Genomic DNA, 16,074 nt, shown 5'->3' with positions numbered 1-16,074 from the left:
CACAGAGCCACTTCCCCAGCCCTGGCAGCTCCTCTCACGCCTCCATCTCCCAAGCACTGGGATTACATCTGTGCACCACCACATCTAGTCTCACCAGAGTTTTGGTTGTAGGAAAGGACAGGTACAGAGCTCTTACTTGACAGAATTGGTTCATAACCTATCTTGGCAGAGATACGGTACCTAAAAATTCTTACTTAATCCAAGAAACAAGTCTGTGGGGCAAAGGGTTAAGAAATCTCTTTTATGAAGGAAGAAAAAATATCCCCATACTTAGTTACTGCATGGCATTCAAACATTAGCTAAGTCCTTGCCTTGGGAAAGTTTGCTTTTCATGCAAGAAGGGAAGTTCAGCCAGGCATGGTGTCTCACACCTGTAATCCCAGCACGTGGGAGGCTGAGGCAGGAAGGTTGCTATGATTTTGAGGCCATTTTGAGCTATAGAGTAAGATCTTGTCAACAACAGCATCAGAGTGAGTTAGTGATGTGAGCAATTAGGGATATTTGTATCCCACAAATATTGGTTGGTTGGTAGGCTGCACTAACATAAACTTCATTTTGTATTAATGTAAAAAGGGAAATAAATAACAATCTGGATCTTTGTAGATTATTCTAGTCTTTCTCAAGAAGACACTAGGTTTGTTGTAAGGAGAAAATAGCATGGTTTTGCCTCAAGAAATATATATTCCTGGGTCAGTGAGATGGCTCAGAGCGAAAAGGCACTTGCTGTTAAGCCTGATGACCTGAGTTTGATCCCTGGGACCTACAAGGTGAAAGGAGAGAACTGACTCCTGCAAGTTGACCTCTGACCTCCACATGTACACTGTGGCAGATATACACCTACAGATATACACCAACACAAACAAATAAATAAATGCAATAAAAAATAAAAAAGAAACACATATTCCCACCCAGGCACTATGATGTATGCCTGTAATCTTAACACCCTGGAGGCTGAGGCAGGAGAACTGCCATGATTTCAAGGCCAGCCTGGGTTACAGTGTAAGAGTCTGTGTCACAACCCCCCCTCCCCCAATATCCTTTGTGTTCTCACACCACAAAAATCAACACAGAAGAGTTCTGACCTTAAAAGGTGTGGGGAGCTGGGCGTGGTGGCGCACATCTTTAATCCCAGCACTCAGGAGGCAGAGGCGGGAGGATCTCTGTGAGTTCAAGACCAACCTGGTCTACAAAGCAAGTGTCAGGCCAGCTGGGGCTACAGGGAGACTCTGTCTCCAAACGACTAAAATGAAATCAAATAAAGTAAAATAAATTCATACTTAGAAAAAAAAAAAGATGCAGGGCTTCCTCCCTACCAGTGAGTCAGTAACATTGCAGTGGACACTGGTGGTCTCTAATTCAGTTCGGTTCTAACACTATCTCCCTGAACACTGTCACATCCTGGAGGCTGAGAGACCCCAGTCCCCAGGACTGCCCCCCACCACTCCAGGTGTAGGTCACAGGCCCCCGGTGTTTGATATGTACTTTCTGATTTACCTGGTATAAACTGGGGCTCCCATGGCTCCTTGCTCAGGTTTGATTCATTTACTCAAGTGGCTCATAGGAATCAGGAAAACATGTTTACTTGTTTGTTCTAAAGGCTGCAGCAAAGGACACAGATGGAGAGATGCAGGGGGGTGAGGGAGTGTGGGACCTCCATGCCTCTCTGTGCACATCACCCATCAGGCCTGGAAAAGCTCAGCTAGCTGAGGCTTTCTGGGCTGTGTCCTGAGTCTTTAACAGAGTTGGTGTGGCCTAGGCAGTATTGCAAATAGACAGGGAACCCAGCAAGTCATGTCTATTCAGATGTCTCTCTCTCTCTCTCTCTTTCTCTCTCTCTCTCATATTTTTTCAGACAGGGTAGCCCAAATTGGCATGGAATTCACTATGAAAGCCTTTGGTCATTTGGGGAGAGAACCCACAAGGCTTTGTATCCCTGTGTCTATAGCACCATCCAACTCTGGAATTGTCTTTGTCCTCTAAGAGATAAAGTGGTCTCCAGAGTTTGAATAAATGACCAGCAGGCCCTGATGGGATAGCACTTGTTGCTCACCTGGCTGGTAGCTCGTTTTAAGTTCTCTCTTCTGCACATAAATCCCTTTTGCCCAGGGAGGGACCTCTTAGGAGCTGTAGATTCAGCCTTTGAGAATCCTATGGAAGAATTCAGTCTCTCCTGTCTCTATCTCCACTAGGGAGAAAATAGAATGTGAAGAGTTAGCCTGGGCTGGTCCTTGAGCAGTGTCAGTTGATTGATGCCTGGGCAGCAAAGTTCCATTTCTTCTGAGCTAAATTAGTGATGATGGAATGAAGTCTAACGGCCTTTTCCTCATTTTTCATTGTCAAATGAGAACTAAACCACAGATCCTGCTTTTCTGTGTGCTGTAGTGAACCAAAGCTGCCATACCCAGAAAGGCCACTGGGTGGCGCTAAAACATCAGCGTTCAGCCCTTGGCAAGTCCCTATCTCAGAAGCCCTTAGCTAAAACTGCCTTTAAAAAAAAATTATTATTTTATGTGTATGAGTGTATTGCCTGCAAGTATATGAGTGCACCCGTATCGAGCCATGCCTGCGGAGGACTGAAGAGGCTGTCAGAACCCCTGGAACTGGAGTGATGGACAGTTGTTAGCTGCCATGTGGGTGCTGGGATTCGAACCCGGGTCTTCTGCAAGAACAACCAGTTTTCTTGACCACTGAGCCATCTCTCCAGCCCCTAAAATTGCCCTTTTAAAGCAGGAGATACTCAGCAGGCTGGAGGCAAGGATGCCTTGCTCCTTCATCCCTCCATCTTTAAAAACATTGGTCGCCATCTCCTTTGGCAGGCATTCTTTGCCCTTCGTTTTATTTTTGTGAAACTCTAAGGTGTTTCCATCTTGTTTGCACGCAGTCTGGCATCTACAGATCACATCTCCTAGGCTGTTCTTGTTAAGGTCATTTTGAATTTGTGTGGCAAGAACATTGGCTTTCGGTCAGGAAAATGTATCAAAACAAAAAGTCCAGCCTGGCCCCCAAAATCCAGCTGTAACCCCCTCCCCTTCCCCACACATTCTGCATTTCCTTTCTTTGTTTCTAGACTTATTACTCCTGAGAACTGACGTGCCTCTTTAGGCCTTTCCTTTCTTGTCCACTTCCTTCTGTTGCTGCCACAGTTGGCAGGTTTGCTAATGTCCCAGCCCCTGTCTCAAATGGGGTATTATTTCAGATAGCTCTGGAAAACCTTCCAGTGTTCATCACTAAGTACCTGGGAAACCAGCCTCCAGTTTGTAGATTGCTGTCTTTGGATATTCTTCTGTGCTAATTTTATTTTTTTTTCAATGCTGGGCATGCATGATGACTCATGCCTTTAATCCCAGAACTCAGAAGGCAGCGACAGACTGATCTCTGTGAGTTCAAGCCTAGCCTGGTCTACATATTGAGTTTCATGCCAGCCAGGGCTATAGTGAGACTCTGTCTAAAAAGTTTTCTATCACATTTCTTTCTTTCTTTCTTTCTTTCTTTCTTTCTTTCTTTCTTTCTTTCGTATATATGTATGCATGTGTGTGTGTGTGTGTGTTGGCATGTGTGCCCATGCACATATATGGAAGTCAGAGGACAGTTTGTAGGAACTGATTCTTTCTTCTCACCATATATGTTTAGGGATTGAACTCAGGTAGCCACCCTTGGCAGCAAGCACCTTTATCCACTGAACCATTTCACAGGCCTGTTTCTTTGTTTTTGCAACAAGATCTTGTGCAGCCCATGCTAGCCTCAAAGTCACTATGCAGCCAAAGTTGGTGCATGCCTTTAATCCTAGCACACAGGAGGCAGAGGCAGGCAGATCTCTGTGAGTTTAAGGCCAACCTGGTCTATATATCGAGTTGTTTTGTTTTTTGAGACAGGGTCTCCCTGTAACCTCTACTGGCCTGGAAGTCACTGTGTAGACCAGGCTGGCTTCAGTCTCATAGAGATCCACCTGCCTCTGCCTCTGCCTCCCTAGTACTGGCATTAAAAGTGTGTGCTACTATGCCCAGCCCTAACGTTTTTATTAATCTCTCAGCCAAAAATAAAACATGTATCACATTTTTGACATGACATAAAATTAGGAAAGACTGAATAATAAAACCAGAACACCAATGTGTTGCAATGAAGTTGGAAGAATTTAGTTTAATATATGTAAATGTATTCGAGTCCTCCAATCGTTACGTAAATACATGTTGGAAACACGTGAGTTGACAGCAGCTTTGATGGAAAGACCTGGCACTTTTAGATATCTGTGAGCCTGGTAAGGGCCAGTGCCGAGGCTCTGTAGCCCAGGCAGCCCCAGAGCTATAGAGAAGTCTAAACCGCTGCACATGCTGTTCTTTCCGAATTGGGGGTACACGTGTTATCCTACATCGGAATACCGAATTCATTTCTGTGTATCTCACTTGCATGGAGGAACTGTTTTTAGAACCTTGAGACACACAGATGGGGCTGGAGACAGTTCATCGGGAGATGAGAGGATGCGGTGGGTGCAATGTCGTCATTGTAGTCAAGGCTTACTGTGAGCTTACTCTCTGCCAGGCTCTGCTTGAAGCGTTTTATTTGTATAATTGAATACATAGACGCATCTTATAAGTTTTTGTTATTGTTAATCCCACCCCTCTTACTTAGGGCGTGCAGACCCCTGAAGCACCAGGAGGCCGAGTAATGCCCATCAGGACATAGTTACCAGGCAACAAGGCTGGGAGTCAGGGAGGGTGGGCTATCTTGGGTTCATGCCAACACACTGTTTCCCAGCTGCCTGATAATTACCGTAGAGCAGGTGGCTCAGTGGCTGTACATTTTAGGGAGGCTGATTCTAGAAGCGCTTTCTGCAAAGTACTGCTTCTCTCTTGCTGGGGGTGTTCAGAATCGGCAATGCTCTGCTGGAACCACGTGGGGGCGCAGTGTCAAGCCAGGTAAATTGAAAGTCTCAGAACTCTTAGAGTGGACATGTTTACTTGCTGAGATTATTACTGTTGATTGTCAGCTAACGGGATCTAAACTCCCCTAGGGGACAGACTTCTGGGCATGCCCGTGGAGTTTCTAGAGTAGGTTAATTGAGGTAAAGACCTACTCTAACAGTGAACAGCACCATCACATGGGCTGGGATCCCAGACTGAAGAAAGCAAGCTGGGCGCCAGCGTTCATCACTCTCGGCTTCCTGACGGCTTGTGAGCAGAGCCTCAAGTGCCTGCTGTCAAGCCTTCCCCACCAGGATGGACCATAGCCTCAAACTCTGAACCAAAATAAATCTCTCTTTCCTTAAGTTTCTTTTGTCAGTATCTTTCTCACAGCAAGAAAAGTAATTAATCTGCGAAGTTGTTATTCTGTTTGTTTTTTTAACCCTCCTCTTTTTTTTTTTTTTTTTTTTCTGAGATAGGATCTTAGTATCCAGCCCAAGCTGGCCTGAAACTCGAGATCTTCCTGCCTCCAGGACCCTGAGTGCTGGGATTACAGGTGTGGACCATCATGCCTGACACTATTCCTAGTATTTGAAGCTAAGAGCCATGTGTTACTGAACAAGGCCCATTTTTACCCATTGCACAGTATGCAAACCACAGAGTTTTACAGAAGAGAAAGTTTATTCAGAAAGTGGCTGAGTATGTGGAGACAGGTCTCAGATCCACCTCCCTGAGATGGGGTTTGGGGGTATTTATGGGACAATGCAAGCTGATTCAGGAGTGGTGGCTCAGGCCTGTGATCCCAGGGTTTGGGAGACTGAGGCAGGATTGCCATGGATGCCAAATCATCCTGGGTTACATAGTAAGTGCCAGTCCATCCAGGGCTAGAGTCTGAAATTCTACCACAAGACAAACACACACATACTCACACACACATATTCATACACACACACACACACACAGATAGACATAGACATAGACACACAGGCACATACACAGATATAAATACAGACACACAGATACACACACATATATACACAGACACACACAGACATACACACAGACACACATAGATACACACACAGACACATACACACACATCCAGAAACACAAACACACACACACACACAGACACAGACAGACATACACAAAGACCCATATACACAGACACATATACAGATGCACACAGACATACATACAGGTACACACAGAGACATGAACACAGTCACACACACAGATACATACACACAAACACACACAGATACACATACAGATACACAAATACAGACTCACACATATACACACAGACACATTCATAGGCATACACACACAGACACACAGACACACACACACATACACACACACACACACACTCAGAAACAGGATGTTCTGAGGTGTGAGAGAAGATGATGAGGGGTCAGGGTGAAGCAGTTTGCATCTGAGTATCAGTTTTCCCAGCCCTTCACAGAACGCATGCTCAGAACACAGCGACATTAGCATAATCTAAGCACAGAAAGTTTGGCCCTTTGATGTCATCATCTCACATCTGCTCAGTCCTAGTGAAGAACCAGGGTTTTCATCGAAAACAACCTTCCAGTCCTTGAAAAGTAACCAAGGCAACTGCTACCACTGTGCCCCACATGTCAAAGGCGTCACCTACAGCAGAGCTGGTGGGAGACCAGTGACGTGTGACGCAGCTGTGAGAGCTCCACAGTTAACTTTAAAGTCAACTGAAAACTCACAGTTGATAGCACATGTAGCTGGAGGGTTAATCTGGATTTACCCTACATAGCACACAGAGGGGCTATCACTTTTACTTTTGTTTGTGTGTGTGCATGTTCATGTGCGTGTATGCGTGTGTGCATGTGTAAACCAGAGGATAACCTTGGGTGTTGTTCCTCAGGTACCATCCACCTCATTTGAAATATTTATTACTTTATTACTTTTCATATTTGTGTGTACATATGCACATTTGCCACGGCCTGTGTGTGGAGGTCAGAGAACAACTTGTGGGACTTGGTTCTGTCCTTTCAACTACGTGGGTCTCAGGGATCGAACTTGAGTCATCAGACTTGGCAGCAAATGCCTTTACTACAGTGTCCTCTTGCTGGCCCCATCTTGTTTTTTGAGACAGGGTCTCTTATTGAGCTAGAGGTGGAGTAGGCTGGGCTGGCTGGCTGGCCAGGGAGGCCCAGGGCTCTCTGCCTCCCCAGCACTGGGTTTACAGGCACCACCATTCCTGTTTTTCTTCTACATGGACTCTGGCAATTAAACTCAGGCCTTCATGCTTGTTTGGCAAACACTTTACTGACAGAGCTGGTCATTGCATCGTCGGGTGTGTTCTCCCCTTTGGGTGACTGTTATTGGCTGTCACACTCCAGCCTCTGCTGGTACTTGTATTTTTCAGAACAGCTCTCTTCTAGTCTCATGTTTTAGTTACTTTTGCATGGCTGTGACCAAACACCTGAGAGAAATGACTTAAAGGAGGAAAGATTTATAATGGCTCCTGGATTTGGAGGGTTCAGTCCATGGTCCCTTGGCTCCATGAGCTTGGCAACATCATGGCAACAGGAGCATGTGGCGGGGAAGCTTCTTCACTACAGACAGGAAGTAGAGAGAGCAAGGGAGGAAGGGGCAGGGAAAAGAGACCCTTATCTCCCAAAGTTTCCAGAACCTTCCAAAACAGCACCAGTAGCTGTGGACCCCAGCTTTTTCCCCATGAGCCTGTAGGTGACATTTCATATTCAAACCATAGCATCTTGTTTTAGAATGGAAGGTGTCGTGGTTAGAGTATTTGCTGTGCTGTATTTAATATTATGTCACTGTGGGCATGGCGATAAGGTAGACTCATTTGCAAAGGTACTTGAATTTTATGAAAATCAGCATGTCTCATCCAGCCCTCCAACCACCAGGAGCATAAAGTCAGTGCTTAAACAGTGCCTGGTTTAGAACTTTATGCAGAAAGTATTTTTTTTTTTTTTACTATTTATTTATTTGTATTGGTATATGTGTGCCACAGCATGCATGTGGAAATCAGGGGACAATTTGTAGGAGCTGGCTCTCTCTTTCTACCATATGGGCTCCAGAGAGATTAAACTCAGGTCGTCAGGCTTGGCCATAAGCCCCTTTACCAGCTGAGCCATCTCTTTGGCCCCAGAGAGAACTGTTTTTAAAGTATAAAAAAAACTACTCCATGCTGTTTTTCGAGGGTGACTAATTGCACAAGAAAGAACTTTATGATTCCGGATATGCAGAAAAGTCAGAAGGGGTTGTGGATTGACTTTGCATAGCAGGGGCCAGATCATTTGAGTCACAGACCCATGAACTCTGTGCATGCTGGTAACTAGGATAAGGGTCCAGGAGCATCTGATGGCAGACACTTACTCAGCAATGGAGGAGTATTCCTAGGGCTTCCCAGGGCAGACTATGGGAGTGGAGATGCTGGTGGGAGGGGTAGATGCTGGGCAGCAGAAGAGCTGTAAACCTGGAGACCTGGCAAAATAATCAAGAAAATGTGCTAGGGTGAAATTCAAGCCAAGAACAGACATTTAGAAGATAGTAAGTTACAGTTCCCGGAGGATTGTGACCTGTCTGTGACCGTGGGCGGAGGGGTTGGACCTCATCACAGAAGCCTCCAGTTACCACAGCTCTTCTTTTTGCTAAGTTCCCAGAAGGCCCTGGCTTCCTCTACGAGGAAGGACAAAATGAGGTGGGGCAGCTTCCAAAAGGTTCACACCCAGACATACACAGGAGAGGCCTCTGAGTGTGCCAATCAGCCTACCTCCTCTCCCCAAGGCACTGGTTGGGTCATCTGTCCTGTCCTTTCCCTAGCAAAACTGTAGCAGTGCCAGACATGACAAATTGGCCCTTTTATATATTTTTCTCTGCTGTACATGTGTATTTTGTATTTTATTTAATTCTTTGAGAATTTCATGCGTGTACCCAATGAAATATGAATTTGAAGAAAAAAAATTAGAGGCTGAACAGAAACATGATTGCTTGCTGGATGTGGTGACTCACACCTGCAATCCCAGCACTTGGGAGATGGAGGCCATGAACTTGAGATCAGCTTGAGCTTCCCAGTTACACAGTGAGTTTGAGGCCAGCCTGGGTGACACAGTGAGACCCTGTCTTAGAAAAACCACCTCATGGTGCCATCACCACCATCACGTCCAACTACAACCAAACAAAACAGCAACACTGGCCACAAAACCCCCAAACAAACCACAGTTGTTTATCAGTTCTGCATAAAGAGTCAGGACAATTTTCAGGGGTCAGTTCTCTCCTTCCACCTTGTTGAAATCGGATCTCTATTGTTGCCACTGTGTTGCGGACTCCAGGCTAGCTGGAGGGTTGTGACCGACTTCTGGCTGATTTTCCTGTCTCTGCCTCCCATCTTGCCAGACAAATGTCGGAATTACAGATGTGTGCCCCTATATCTGCTTTTTTATATTTTTTTTTGCATTTTTAAATTGGATTTTTGTAATTTTCATACAATATAGTTTGATAGCATTTAGGTGGTCCTGAATGGTCCCTCCATCTTCTCACCCTCTGCCCCCTGCCCTCTGCCCAAATATATATATATATATATATATATATGGCCTATTGAGTTTGATTTGTACCCGCAAATGTCCTTCAGTGTGGGTCCATCTACTGTGTCCACCAAGAGTCCCATCCCTGTAAAACACTGTCTCTCTCCCAGGAGCCATCAATTGCCTAAAGTTCCTTAGATTGGACTGGGATTTCTTACCCTCGTTCCATGTCTAAGCTGGAATTGTGTCTGATTTGAGCTTGCATAGGACTTGTGCATGCTGTCACCACTGCTATGAGTTCATATGAGTAACAAACCAGCTGCTTGGAAGACTGTTTCCTTGTGATACACCACCTCTGGCTTGTACAATCTTTCTGCCTCCTCTTCCAAAATGATCTCTGAGCTTTCGGAGGCAAAGGTTTAAAGGAGATGTCCCTTTCAGAGATAAGTACTTTGTGGCCGCTTGTTCTCTGTACACTGGCTAATACACATGGCTGGAGAGGTCATATCCTAGAGAAAAACCCAAGTGACATATCTGACTTTTTATATGGGTTCCAGGATTGAGCTCAGGTTACCAGGCTTGTGCAGGAAATGCTTTTACCTGCTGAGCCATCTCTCTGATCCATTTCTCTCTCTCTCTCTCTCTCTCTCTCTCTCTCTCTCTCTCTCTCTCTCTCTCTCTCTCTCTCTCTCTCTCTCTCTCTCTCTCTGTGTCTCTCTCTCTTTCTCTCTCTCTCTCTCTCTCTCTCTCTCTCTCTCTCTTTCTCTCTCTGTCTCATTCTCTGTCACTCTGTGTTTCTGTCTCATTGTGTCTCTGTCTCTCTCTGTCTCTGCCTCTCTGTCTCTGTCTCCCTCTCTCTGTCTGTCTCTCTCAAACACACATACATACAGAGTCTCATGTAGCCCAGGCTGACCTTGCACTCACTATGCAGCCAACAATGACCTTCAACTCCTGATCCTCCAAAGTGGGAGGTTACAGGCATGTACCACTGCATCTGGCTCTTGATTCAAATGCTTTAAGGTTAACTGATGAAGTCGTTCATTGCCAGGCATAGCCACCCTGGGACTCCAGCTGCTTTAGAACCCCGCACACTTGTCTCAGAGTCAAGAGAACCCAAATCTTGCTACGTTGGTAATCCATGTATGGAGCTCAGTGCCTCTTTTCAGACTGCTAACCAGCCCTTCTTAATCTGAGCCTTTGAAAGCTAGATGGTTTAACATCCCATGCTTTCAATTTCATAAGCCAAGCTTCTTCCTAATGCCTTAGAGAGAACAGAGCAATCTCTGTCTCTCACTGGATTCTTTCTCAAGATCTCTTCCATAGCTTCTCCATCTAAGTCAGGTGTTGCTCACAGAGGAAAGTCTCCTACAATGTCAACTTGAAACTAGTACTATTGTTTAGGTTTTCTTTTATTGGGTGGGGGATCGACGAGTCTCATGTAGCCCAGGCTGCCCTTGAATTCCTGATCTTCCTGAGTTCAGCTCCCAAGCATTGGGATTACAGATGTGCACTGCCACATCTGGGCTTGTTTGGATCTTAAATGTCTCTAATGACCAAGAATTAAAGACTTGGTCACTAGCCTGTGGTTCTATTGGGTGATGGAAACTTTAGGAGGTGAGGCCTGGGGAGGAAGTTAGGCAGGCCACTGGGGATGTGTCTTTGAGATGTAGGATCCCAGTTCCCTTTACTCTTTTTCTCTTTGCTCTTTGGCTAACATGGGGTGTACAGGTCTATCCTGTCCCGTGCTCCTACCTGAGATGTACTACCGTGTATCTGTGCTACCACAGACCCAAAGAGATGGGGCAAGTAACCACAGGCTAAAAATCTCTGAAACTATGAGCCCAGGCAAATATTTCCTCTTTGTAATTTGATTTTCTTAGTCTTTTATCATAACAATGGGAAGCCTTCTGGCATAGCTGGGTACCCAAAACACAGGGTCTCGCACTGTAGTTCAGACTGGCCTAGAACTCACTAAGTAAGTGCATTAGTTACTTTTCTGTTGTGACAAAACACCATGACCAAGGTCCCAGAGGGATAAGAGTCCATGTGGTGGGGGAGGCATGGCAGCAGGTGGCTGGAGGAAGCAAGAGTGTTCACACCTTCAAGCTCTCAAAGGAAGCAAAGATAGTGAACCTGGGCCTAGGTTATAAATGCTCAAGGCCCAAGTGACACACATCCTCCATCAAGGCTGCACCTCCTCAGCCTCCACAAACAGCATCACCAACTGGGGCCGAGAGTTTAGATATGTTTGCCTATGAGGGATATCACATTAAGCACAGGCTAGCCTCAAACTCACAGTAATCTTGCCTCAGCCTCACCAGTGCTGGGATCAAAGGTGGGAGCCATCATATCTGGCTTTGAATGTGAATTTTTTTCCTCCCTCCTTCTTTCTCTCTTTCTTTCTTTCTTTCTTTCTTTCTTTCTTTCTTTCTTTCTTTCTTTCTTTCTTTCTTTCTTTCTTTCTTTCTTTCTTTCGTCATTTTGAGACAGGGTCTCCCTGTAGCCCCAGCTGACCTGGAACTTGCCGTGTAGATCAGGCTGCCTTAATCTAACAGAGATCTGCCTGCCTCTGCCAAGTGCTGGGATTAAAGATATATGCCACCATGCCTGCTGGAATGTAAACTTTTTGGAAAAACTTTTGTTTTCTCCTGAGTCACATCACAAGCAAATTAGAATTATGGCTGGTCTCCTCTGAGAACACAGCTCTCTGGTTTCCATCTCATCTGCTCTGGTGTCTTGAATGCCAATTTGTCCTCAAATGCTTTTCCAGCTGATCGGTCAGCAATTTTTTTTTCTGAACAAGAACATTTAAGTCCAATGTGATAAAAGCAATTCACAAGTCTGAGGCTTGGAGGAAGGAGAGGAAATTCTTCCATTCTGGGTTTGAATGCATTTCATCACGTCCTGGTTTATTTCCCCCGAGGCTTTTCTTTGTCGGTGCTGCTTCCCAGAAGGAAGGCACCAGAAAGAACCTCAAATAGGAGAAAAGAGAAAGGCGTTCCCTGAGGCCAAAACTAAGAGAAGCCGTATAGATTGAGCCCCGCAGAGATGGACTCCATCCCCCCCCCCGCAAGTGTATCAATTTTATAAATGGACTTGAACCCAAATGGATGAACAAGGATCTGTCAGATTACACAAACAGAGCTGGAAGCTGTTGTGAGTGCTAGAAGGCAGGCTCAGAGAGGATTTACCTTCCTGAGTTGTCAGGGCCTAAGCTGCTTCGCACAGTATGCCTCCTTTCAAACACTGGGTAAATGTGTCCTGGACTGTGGATCTCAGAGGAGCCCAAGGTCATAGTGGGCAGTATGGGACCCCTGACAAGAGGGCAGGAAAAGATGCAGCTCTGAGGCTGCACGTCCCCGAGGACAGGCCTGACTCGTGAACTCTCCCAGTTCCTTATAGGGCATCCACACCAACCCGTTTATGCTCATTGGAGCCAAACTGGAAAAGGCTGGATGGACACAGCTTGTGATAAAACAGACCAGAAGCCTTTTCTTTTCAATTCAGGACAACTTCCCAAACTCAGAGACCAACATGGGAACTCGTTTTAAAGAGAGATTCTTTGAATTTATGTTTAAAAATGTTTTGATTAATTATTATTTGTTAAAGATTTTATTTATTTATTTGTGTGTGTGTGTGTGTGTGTGTGTGTGTGTATGTGTGTGTGTGTGTGTGGTTGCCATGTGCACCATGTGGGTGCAGTGCTCATGGAGGCCAGAAGAGGGCATTAGATCCTCCAGAACTGGAGTTATGGATGGCTGTTAATTGCCATGTGGGTGCTGGGAACTTAACCCAGATCCTCTGCAAGGGCAGCTAGTGTTCTTAACCACTGAGCCATCTTTACAGCCCTGATGTATTTATTTTTATTTTATGTGTTTGAGTGTTTTGCCTGTATGGATGTAAGTGGACTCACACGTGTAATGCCTGTGGAGGCCAGAAGAGGGCATCATATCCTCCAGGACTGGGGTTACAGATGGTTGTTAGCCTTCATGTGGGTGCTGAGAACTGAACCCAGGTCTTCTGCCAGAACAGTCAGTGCTCTTAACCAATGAGCCATTTCTCCAGCCTGATGGTTTTTTATTTTGTTTATTGAAGTTGGATCTCATGTGGCCCAGGCTGGCCTCCACCTCCCAAATTCTGGGATTACAGGCCTGTGCCACCACACCTAGCATTGTGTGTCAATTAAAAATAAATATACCAAGTCAATGAGATAGCACAGTGGGTAAAAGTGTTTGTTGTGCAAGTTTGATGACCCAAGTTTGATCCTGGATTCCATGGTAGAAGGAGAGAACTGACTTTTGAAAACTGTCCTCTGACCTCCATGTATATGCTGGCTCCTGAACCTCTGAATCTATTGGCGCTTGTAGCTGTGTGTCCCTCCTCTACCTGAAACCTGCTGAAAGTTGTATGAATGAGCTGGGATGATAGACGTGTACCCTCACACCGGGCTCTCTTTCTATTTAGAAAGTGGAACAGAACCATCAGGGACTTCAGTGACCAGATCAGGATGTTGAGGTCTTCTCTCCCTTCTCCCTCATGTCAGATCTTAAATATCTCTTTAATGTAGGCATTTGTAACTCTGAAGAACAGAATCCCTGTTATACCCATGCTGGGCTCCATTCCCAGGAATTTTGACTTAACTGGCCTGCTGTATGGCCAGGCCAGGGACAGCATTAAGCATTCCAAGTCATTCTAATGTGCAGCCAGGGCTCCTTAGGCATCCTAGCCACATCCTTCCCACAAAGCAAATCTGATCAGTGGGGCTAGGATGGCATCTCAGGCACAAGATTTAAGGGCCCATGATATGAAAATTAGTCATTGAAATATTTGATACCATATTTTAAAATTTGAAAACAACTGCAAAAGGGTCCATAATGAATCATATATCAAAACTTTAATAACAACAAGCTTTTGTGGCTTGTCTGTTTTCAGACTCTGTGTTATTGCAAAAAAGAAGCAATTGTTTCCAATCAGGCTGCACTTCTCTAGCCTGTCATGTCCTCCCGGTCTCTCCTATGGGTTTACGAGGCCTGATTATGTATGTGTGGATTGATTGCACAATGAGGAATTTATATTTTTTTATTGGAGACTTAAAAGAACATTTATTCTTTTATTTGTGTGTGTCTGTGTGAATGTATATGCCTCTATGTGTATGTTGGGGATGGGTAGGGGATATGCCTATGTATGCACAGAGGCCAGAGGAGGCATTGGATCTCTTGGAACTAGAGTTACTGGCATTCATTGGATGTGCCTGGCTTGTTAGTTTGGTATGTGGATACTGGGATTCAAACCCTGGTCCTCATGATTTTGCAGCAAGCACTCTTATACAATGAGCCATCTCTTCAGCCTTCGTTTAAAGACAGGGTCTCATATTGTAGCTTAGGCTGGTCTGGAACCCATTATGTGGCCTAATCTGTCTTGAACTTTCCATGAACCTCCTGCCTCAGCCCCTTTAGCTCTGGGATTACAAGTGTGAGCCACCACGCTGATCAGTTGGAGTCTTTTTTATTAAAGTTTTCCCTTGGCTCTAAACCTGGGAGTTGTTTTCCTTTGCCTCAAGCTCCAGCTGTGGCCTGGATCAGCACTGGCTATGAGGCTCTGACCCTCCTCCCAGGAGTCTTGTGCAGGCATTCTGCTGGTGCTCCAACCCCTGCTTTCCTGCTGCAGCCTGAGGAGGACCCTGTGTTCACTCTGCCCAGGTTTTCCCTGCATCTGTCTTTCCACACAGGCAGGTTTCCTGTCCTGCATTTTTGGCATATTTGCTGCAAGCTTTGGGTGCAAACTGGTGCACATTTTTAAATGCATCCATTTGGAGGGGATTCCCTCCCTCACTGATTTAACTGGCCTTCTGTGTGGCCAGGCCAAGGACAGCATTAAGCATTCTTCCCTGCCTCCCTTTCCCCATCTCTCTCTCTCTCTCTCTCTTTCTCTCTCTCTCCCTCCTTTCCTCTTTTCCTCCCTTCCTCCTTTCCTTCTTTCTTTCCTGTGTGTGTGTGTGTGTGAGAGAGAGAGAGAGAGAGAGAGAGAGAGAGAGAGACAGAGAGAGAGACAGAGAGAGAGAATGCAAGTACATTTGTGTGTCTGAGTGTGCATGCCACAGCACATATATGGAGGTCAAAGAACAGCCTTAAGTGTTAGATAAGCCGGTCTAGCTGACCCACAAGCTTCGGAAATTCTCTTTCCACATCTTATTTTAGAAGCACTGAGATTATAGACATGGATGACCACACCCAGGTTTACATGGGTTCTGGGGATCCGAACTCTACTCTTCATGCTTGCGTGACAAACACTTTTACACACAGAGTCATCTCCCAGCCCCACTTCCTTTTTTATCGAGGTAAGTTCTCACTCTGTAGCCTAGGCTGACTTGTATCTCACTATGACGTAGCCCAGTCTGGCCTTGAACTCACAGAGATCCACCAGCTTCTGCCTCCCAATTGCTGGGATTAAGGCGTGCTGGATTTATTTATTTTTATTGCATGTGTATGAGTGTTTTGCTTGCATGTACGTGAGTGCACCCATGTTGTGCAATGTCCGCAGGAGCCAGAAGAGGGTATTGGATCTCCTGGATCTGCAGTTATGGATGACTGTTAGCTGCCATGTGGGTGTTGGGAACCAAACCCAGGACTTCTGCAAGAGCAGCC

Source organism: Nannospalax galili, unplaced genomic scaffold (assembly GCF_000622305.1).
Source record: "Nannospalax galili isolate Female #2095 unplaced genomic scaffold, S.galili_v1.0 scaffold210, whole genome shotgun sequence".
NCBI classification, from domain to species: Eukaryota; Metazoa; Chordata; class Mammalia; order Rodentia; family Spalacidae; genus Nannospalax; species Nannospalax galili.
Note: the sequence above shows the minus strand (reverse complement) of the source record.